The sequence below is a fragment of the Myotis davidii genome, unplaced genomic scaffold (genome assembly GCF_000327345.1).
Source record: "Myotis davidii unplaced genomic scaffold, ASM32734v1 scaffold93, whole genome shotgun sequence".
Lineage (NCBI taxonomy): Eukaryota > Metazoa > Chordata > Mammalia > Chiroptera > Vespertilionidae > Myotis > Myotis davidii.
Window position 1 is genome coordinate 4,830,082 of NW_006292095.1, and position 8,664 is coordinate 4,838,745.

At 39.6% G+C, this 8,664-nt stretch overlaps 1 protein-coding gene across 9 annotated transcripts in view; it reads left to right on the forward strand.

The window, feature by feature from the left end:
* The window catches only part of WHSC1L1 (Wolf-Hirschhorn syndrome candidate 1-like 1), a 141,784-nt gene that overhangs the window by 21,849 nt on the left and 111,271 nt on the right, over window positions 1-8,664 (forward strand). Inside the window, exon 1 of one of the 9 annotated variants that reach the window (XM_015565225.1) lies at window positions 7,954-7,974. The exons of 7 other annotated variants lie outside the window; for them this stretch is intronic. The gene's annotated coding sequence lies outside the window, so the exon portion shown is untranslated. Of the gene's footprint in view, window positions 1-7,953; window positions 7,975-8,664 lie in introns of those variants that run through there. One more of the 9 variants, XM_015565222.1, reaches the window with a different exon arrangement.

The following is an 8,664-nucleotide window of genomic DNA, read 5'->3' on the forward strand; positions in this document are numbered from 1 at the left end:
GATAGAGAGTTAGAAACATTGATGAGAGAGAAACATCCATCAGCTGCCTCCTGCACACTCCCTACTGGGGATGTGCCCGCAACCAAGGTACATGCCCTTGACCGGAATCGAACCTGGGACCCTTCAGTCCCCAGCCTGACGCTCTATCCACTGAGCCAAACCGGTCAGGGCTGACATGTTATTTGTAATTAAATTGCAAATTATGTGCATGAACTATTAGTGCCATACATTTTTAGGAAACTGAAATATTATTGTATATTAAAATAAACAACTCAGGTTGGCAGCTTGAATTACTAAAAATAAAGTGTATTCCTATGTATACAGCATTTTGTAAAGATCAGGGTCCCTTGCCCAGTTGTCATAAGTAGTCTGGTATCTTGCATAGGTATCCGTATAGTGAAGAAGACTATTCTAGTTAGATGATACTTAATTAAAACCCAAACTTTACTCTGATTACCATATCCATCAGCCCACCTGCTACCTGTGAGAGCTTTTTTTTTTTTAAATCCTCACCCAAGGATATTTTTTCCGTTGCTTTTTAGAGAGAATGGAAGGGAGGGAGGGCTGGAGAGACAGACAGACAGATATTGATTGGTTGCCTCCCCCAGGAGCCCCAAACAGGGCCAGGAATCAAGAACCTGTGACCCCCGGGAATTGAACGTGTGACCCTTTGGTGCATAGGCCAACGCTTTGACCACTGAGCAACTGGCCAGGGCTGTGAGAGCTTTTTTTTTTTTTTTTTTTTTTTTTTATTTTTTTTTTTTTTAACCTTATGCTCTTATGTGGACCCGGTTGAATGAGTTTTGAGTTTTGGTTAAAGGAAATTGGTTGTCTTTGAGATTGATCATCCTTGAGTGATTTGTCAAATCTGATTCTAAATACTCTCAGTTTATGGAGTTTATTTATTTATTTTTAAATATACTTTATTGATTTTTTACAGAGAGGAAGGAAGAGAGATAGAGAGTTAGAAACATCAATGAGAGAGAAACATCGATCAGCTGCCTTCTGCACATCTCCCACTGGGGATGTGCTCACAACCCAGGTACATGCCCTTGACCGGAATCGAACCTGGGACCCTTCAGTCCGCAGGCCGACACTCTATCCACTGAGCCAAACCGGTTCGGCTATGGAGTTTATAATAACATTCTTAATAATCATAGTTATAGCTGGTAATAGTTGTCCTCTTAAAATAAGCTAAGCTGAGTGTCTTACATGTATGGTTTTCTTCACCTTCCAGACAGTTGTGTGAGGTTAGTACTATTAACTCCTTTTCACAAATGGAAAAATTAAGTAGCTTAACAACATCACATACAGTAAATAGCAAAACCAGTATTTGAACCCAGGTTTTTTCTAATTATATGACCTGAATCAGTAGATCTTTACTTTTAGGTTTTTTAAAAATTCACTAAAATAATACATGTTCATTATTTTTTTCCAATTATTATAAAAGACTATGAGGTTTTAAAAAGTTACCCTATTTCCTACTGATGATCGTTTGAAGTTTCTTGTGTGTCCTAGAATATTTCTGTACATATATGTATATCTGTCTTAAATTGGGCCATACTATGCATTTTGCATTTTTGTTTTAACAGGCTATCTGGGACATCCTTCTAAATGAACACTTATAAATCTATAGCTTTTTTTTAAGGGTCATATAGTATTTCATTGTTTGGAATGTTGGTTCATATTAGGATGTTAACAGGTTTTTGCTGTTATAAGTCATTGAGCAGGTCCCTAACAGCCTATTTAAATAGAGGAGATACAGTACAGCTATATTTTACAAGAGAGAAAACTGAGGTTTTGGAGACACCCTGTTACCTGGCTCTTTACACCACATCACATTACATCATTATTATGAAAGTATTTGAGCTCTCTGTGAAAGCTCAAGGTGAGGGGGAATTTCAAGATTAGGCACGTTTAGTATAATGAATGCAAGAGGATTAAGTTGTAGTGAGGTAAAGGATTATGCTTCTACTTTTTCATATTTTATTTACTATGATTTATATATAGCATATGCACAGAATATTTTGCATACATAAATTAATCATGTCCAAGTATCTTTTTTTAAAATATATTTTTTATTGATTTCATAGAGGAAGGGAGATAGAAACAGCAATGATGAGAGAGAATCATTGATTGGCTGCCTCTTGCATGCTCCTTACACTACACCGGGGATGGAGCCTGCAACCTGGTCATGTGCCTGAGAGGGAATCAAACCATGAGCCACATCAGCTAGGCATTGCCAAGTATCTTGGAAGTTTGTGTTTTGTGTAATGAAGTGGTTTGGGGCAGAATTTTTCATATTTTAATAAAATTATCAATGAAATAAGATAGCAATGAAATAAAAAAGTAAGAGTTCATTATGGTCCTGGAAAACAACTTGGAAAGAAAATTGAGACACTGGTAAATTTTTAAAAATGAACTAAAAATACCTCATTAAAAAGTTTTAAAATAATCTTAGCAGGCACTGTTGATTATTTTTTATTATTTTTGTCTATCAGGAAGAAAGTAAGTTACGGGTATTTATTTATTGGGTTCTTTAAAAAACAAAAAGGCCGTCTATTTTATTTTTTTTTAAATATATTTTTATTGATTTCAGAGAGGAAGGGAGAAGGAGAGAGAGATAGAAACATCAGTGATGAGGAAGAATCATTGATCGGCTGCCTCCTGCACACCCCGCACTGGGGATCAATCCCACAACCCAGACACGTGCCCTTGACTGAATCAAACCTGGGACCCTTCAGTCCTCAGGCCAACGCTCTATCCACTGAGCCAAACCAGCTAGGGCAAAGGTAGTCTATTTTAGACACTTAAAAAATTAAAATCATTAAAGCTTTAGAAAGGTTTAGAATTTGGTATCCATAAAATCTGCTTCTTGATGAAATGCTGTGTTTAGTTGTACTTTAAGTGGAGTCTGTCATATTTGAAAGATCAACTAAGGTGATTTATTCCTTTGTTAATATATCCAGCGTTTGAGTTTTCAATGAATGATGAGCTTTATTTCTTAAAGCTAATATTTTTATAAATATTAATAATTGTAAATTTAAAAAATTGATTATGACTACCTAACACATTTTTTAAAAAGCTTACCGAGTTTTGTTTTTGGTTTTTATTGTTGACCTTACTAAGTGCTTACTAAATACGTTTAAACACTTCTCTTTCATATTGTGCCTCTTTAGTGCGGCATGAAAAGAAGGTTAAAGGCATATTTTCAGTTTTGTGTATTTAGAGAATGTTCAGTTTTTTACTACATGGATGTGTGTTGTTACTCCTAAGGCACATCTGTTTATTGACAAGATTTTGAATTTGAAAATGGGTTCTTGGCTTTTTTAAATATTTCAATCTGGATCTGTGTCATAGTTGATTCATCTACAAATGATAACTCTTTCCTTGCTAGGTTCCCTTTTTCATCTAGATTTAGGGCTGTATTGAGGAGAAAGTGAAAATGAAAATGAAAGTTTTTTATATTCATACAGTTTCCATTTTTAATCATAGGAATATATTATATAATAATAATACCTCGAGTTTATATTATACCTTCTGAAATGTTGATAGAATTCCCACACAGTAACTCAACTCTTTTCTTTTGTAATGTGAAGTAAGAAAGCACAAGAATTATTTCACCTAAGCGACTTGAGGAACTCCTGAGGCCTAATAGACTGTCATGTTAAGTATAATTAGATTCTCAGATTTCAATCTGAATACTTTTTAGAAGGTTAAAAATATATATGTGGGTAGGTGTTTCTTGACTTTTTCTTCATAGCCTGCTTTATCCTTACCTTGATAGACAAACATTAATTTTTAATGTAAGGATAGAGCATTTTTCTGCCATAGAACATGCTATTTCTTATTTTGGTATAACTTATATTCAAGGGCCTTGAAATATATAAGTAGGTATTTTAAATTTAAGAACTGTGTGGCTTCCTGAGATTTTGTGGGTAAAGCAAAATTTAGCTCATCAAATTGATTTGAGATGAAGAAGAAAATTAAGAAGTGTCATATGGAGACTTGCGCAGTGGCATTTTGGCCATAGCCAAGACAGTATTGCATCTGTTGAGTTTTGTGTTTCTGACATCTTAGTTGTGGAGTCTTAAGAAAGTTGTACATTAAACAAACAAAAAACACACCCAAAAACTTTTTAAAATAAGCATTTAAAAAACTTTTAAGTTATGAAACTTGTTATAAAGAAAAGACCATAAAACCTAAATGTACAGTACAAACAAATAATTAGAAAGTATGCCGAACCGGTTTGGCTCAATGGATAGAGCATCGGCCTGTGGACTGAAGGGTCCCAGGTTCAATTCCGGTCAAGGGCATGTACCTTCATTGCGGGCACATCCCCAGTAGTGGGCGTGCAGGAGGCAGCTGATTGATCTCTCTCATTGATGTTTCTAACTCTCTATCCCTCTCCCTTCTTCTCTGTAAAAAAATTAATAAAAAATATATAAAAATGAGCAAACTGTACTTTCTTTAAAAAAAAAAGTGAACATCATGTAGGCACCACCCAAGTAATAAACTCTTTAAGAAAAGCTGCAGAAATAACCCCATTAGGGTAGCTGGTATTGCCTTCCTGGTATTTGGACTTTAGGAATAAAAGTATGCTGAAAAATAACCTAAAAATTAATAGCCCTGAGGGTTCAGCGTATGTGAAAACTGACCACTTTTTTTATGTTATTATCAAAAGGATTATCTAGACCAGTGGTTGGCAAACCGAGGCTCGCGAGCCTCATGTGGCTCTTTGGCCCCTTGAGTGTGACTCTTCCACAAAAGGGCACGCACGTACAGTGTGATTGAAACTTCGTGGCCCGAACGCTGAAGTTGGTTTTCAGCCTGGGCGAGTCTATTTTGAAGAAGTGGCATATGTCGGTTCATCGGGCGACGGGAGGGAAAGCAAAGGTGAGAGACATAAGTAAAATCAGAGTGTCTAAGAAATATGCCTTTAACCTTCTTTTCATGCCACAAGAAATGGGGGTGTCGGTTCGTCGGGCAATGGGAGATACAGCGCAGGCAGGCCGCAGGATAGCGCAGGGGAGGCGCACGCGATTCATGCACGCGTTGGGTGAAATTGGCTACAAGACGAGTGTGGATGGGAGAGTTGGAAGGGGTCGACCTCAGCCAACGTACCTCAATCAGATTGAGGACGTTTTTAGCAAAGGCCAGCTTAGGAGTACCCTAATTAAGTTAATAACAATGTACCCATCTATATAGTTTAAGTTAAAAAATTTGGCTCTCAAAAGAAATTTCAATCATTGTACTGTTGATATTTGGCTCTGTTGACTAATGAGTTTGCCGACCACTGATCTAGACAGTTAAACAAGAATAGCTTTCTTGCATTTAGTGTAATCATTTAGTGATTTGAAACCTTGGGCTGTATTAATAAATATGAAACAAAAATAGTACTGCATCCTGCCCTGGCTGGTGTGCTCAGTGATTAGAGCATAAGGCCCTCCTGCATTAAGGGTCTTAGGTTTGATTCCCAGTCAAGGGCTCATACCTGGGTTGCAGGATCATCCAGTCTAGGTGCATCCAGGAGGCAACCAATCTATGTGCCTCTCACATCTCTCTCTCTCTCTATCTCCCTCTCTCTCTCCTTCCCTCCTCCCCTCCCTTCCACTCTCTCTAAAAATCAATGGAAAAAAATATCCTTGGGTGATGATTAACATCAAAAAATTCCAAATCCTACAGGAATTATGCCATTTTATACAAAGTATTATTTATTCAGAATTCATCTCTTTTGCATTTAAAAAAATTTTTTTTCATTGATTTCAGAGAGGAAAGGGGAGGGAGAGGGAGATAGAAGCCCTAATGATGAGAGATTATCGTTGATCAACCACCTCCTACACACCCCACACAGGGGATCGAGCCTGCAACCCAGGCATGTGCCTTGATCAGGAATCTAGCCATGAATTGAACCGTGACCTCCTGGTTCATAGGTCAATACACAACCACTGAGCCATGCTGGCCAGGCTCTTTTGCATTTTTTTATAGGATTTAGTGACTTGTCTATAGATTAATTTACAAACTCTAATCTTTTAGACTTTTGCTTAGAACATGTCAAATTTGCCTATCCTATATAACCAAAGAGGGACATGTAAATTGACCGTCCCTCCGCTATGTTCACCAGCCAATCAGGAGTGAGTATGCAAATTAACCCAACAAGATGGCAGGTTAACTTGCATACACAGGTGCCAGGCGGAGAGCAGAGCGGGAGAGCCGGCAGAGAGTGGAGTGGTTTGGGGAACTTGGCTCCCCAAGCTGCCAGACGGAGAACAGAGAGGGAGGCTGTGGGATGGAGACAGAGCAGGAAGGGAAAACCAAGAGCACAGGGAGCACCAGGAATTCTGGGAATAGTTCTGCTGGCAGCCCCAGGACCTGAAGTGAAAACCCAGAGCACAGGGAGTACCAGGAATGCTGGGAGTTGTAGTTCTGGTGGCAGACGGATTTTCTAGACACAAGAGCAAAGTGAACCTGGAGCAAGTTACTGTTGTGGCCGTGGGGGATGGAGAGAAAGCAAAGGTGAGAGACATAAGTAAAATCAGAGTGTCTAGAAAATATTAAAGGGAAGATATCCTAAAACTTCCAGGAAATCTCCACCAATGAAGCAAAGAAAAAAAAAAGCCTCTATTATTCTGTGAGCAACAAACCAAACTGGGTTGGGCGGGGTGGTCTCAGACAATTCGCTCATATGATTGCAAAGACAGACAGAAACTCCTGAATTGGAGAGGGCTCCCAGATTGGAGAGGGTGCAGGTTGGGCTGAGGGACCCACCCCCAGTGCACGAATCTTCATGCACCGGGCCCCTAGTATGTATATAAAATCTTAAGCGACCATTTGACTGGTAGCTATGACACACAATGACCACCAGCGGGCAGATACTCAACACAGGAGCTGCTGTTCGGGTGACACCCTGGAACCAGAGAGGAGGCAGCCCAATTCCGGGGTGCGTCACCCAAGAACTGCCCTCTCGCAATCAGGAACCCCTCAGGGGATGTCAGAGAGCCAGTTTCAGCCCAATCCCCACAGGTCAGACTGAGGAACCCCACCAGTGCATGAATCCTTGCACCAGGCCTCTAGTCCTGTATAATAAAGAGGTAATATGCAAATTGACCCCATGCCCTCACACCCTCATGCCGGGGCTGGGGGATCGAAAACCGGATTGAGGGACCTGAGGCTGCACCCCTCGGCCTGCACTGTAACACTGACAAGATGGCAGCACGCACAGTGGAGGCGGGGGCAGGGCCGGTGGCCGCTCTGCGCATGGGGGGGCGAGGGGGTCCCAGCAGCCAATTAGCACAGCTTCTGCCAGGGCTTTTGCGGCCCCGTATGCGTGCTGCAGGGGTGGGGCCTGGTGGCTGCTCTGCACAACCCAGAGGCAGGGCATCGGGGCAGCACTCCAGGACTTGGGGGCCATCCTATGGCGTGCCAGCGGGGAGGGGAGGGGTCCGGGGTTTCGTGCGATTTCGCACAAGGGGTCACTAGTAGTACTAATAACCTCCTAATTTGTTTCTTATTTTATAAAAACAAGTTTGACTTTCTTGCTTTCACATTAAGTAATCAGTAGTGACAATCTATGTTTGACTCTTCATCCTTGGTGCCTCTGCTAGATTCTTACCTTTTCTCTATTTTGGCTAGGTGAACCACATTTCTTTTGAAACTGAAGAAACTTATGGATTGGGTTTCCTAGACTATTTTTTTAAATATGTTTGGAAAAAGTAAATGTTGACTTTTGAGGATTTTGATAGAAAAAGTTGACAGTTTCCGCCTCCCTGCCATCTGCCCCCCCCCTTCCAAATACAGTCTATTTGCATAAAGCTGCAGTGTGGACTTTGAGAAAGACATTTTTATAACACTTCTACATACATAAATTTAAAGCCTTTATTTGGTTATTGTAATTATGTAAGTTTAAGCTATCTTCGTGTTTATGATTTCTGCAGGATCCTGATACATTAGGATGTAGTATTCAGTTTGATTGTGGTGAGAAATCTATTGCTGTGCTATACTGTAAACTTGAATTCCTTTCTGTAATGCAATAGAATGGTACTCTTTTTTTTTTTCATTCTGACTGAAGGTTAAAGATATGCCTTACTAATTTCCTCCTGAAAAGATGTTGAGTTTTCCTAAAAGGGGAAGCTAACATGAATTGATATACTTATTTTTTAAATCTAAATTAGGTAGTTTACTTTGTGTATGAAAAAGTTACCGTAGGGTTTCTGTATTGTTATCACCTGCACAATTATGCATTGGTCATTAGAATACATTTTTTTGTCCCACTGGTATGGCTCAGTTGAGCATAGTCCCATGTACCAGGAGGTCAGGGCACATGCCAGGGTTGCAGGCTCAATCCCCAATACGAGGTGTACAGTAGGCAGCTGGTCAATATTTCTCTCTCTCCGATGTTTCTGTCTCTCTCTCCCTCTCCCTTCTTCTCTGTGAAATAAAAGCATATTTTAAAAAATAGAAAAGAAATTTTTTTGGGTGACTGAGATATTGTTAGTTAAGGTTAAGATATTGCAAACATACATACATGCACACACATACATAATATCCCTAAGAAATGTGATGGCCCTTTTAATTTTTATCTTTTAATGGAAAATTTGCACTTTCCAAAGTGGCCAGTAGTTTAAAAATAACATTTCTTATGTTTAAGTTATGAAAGGATGGTTT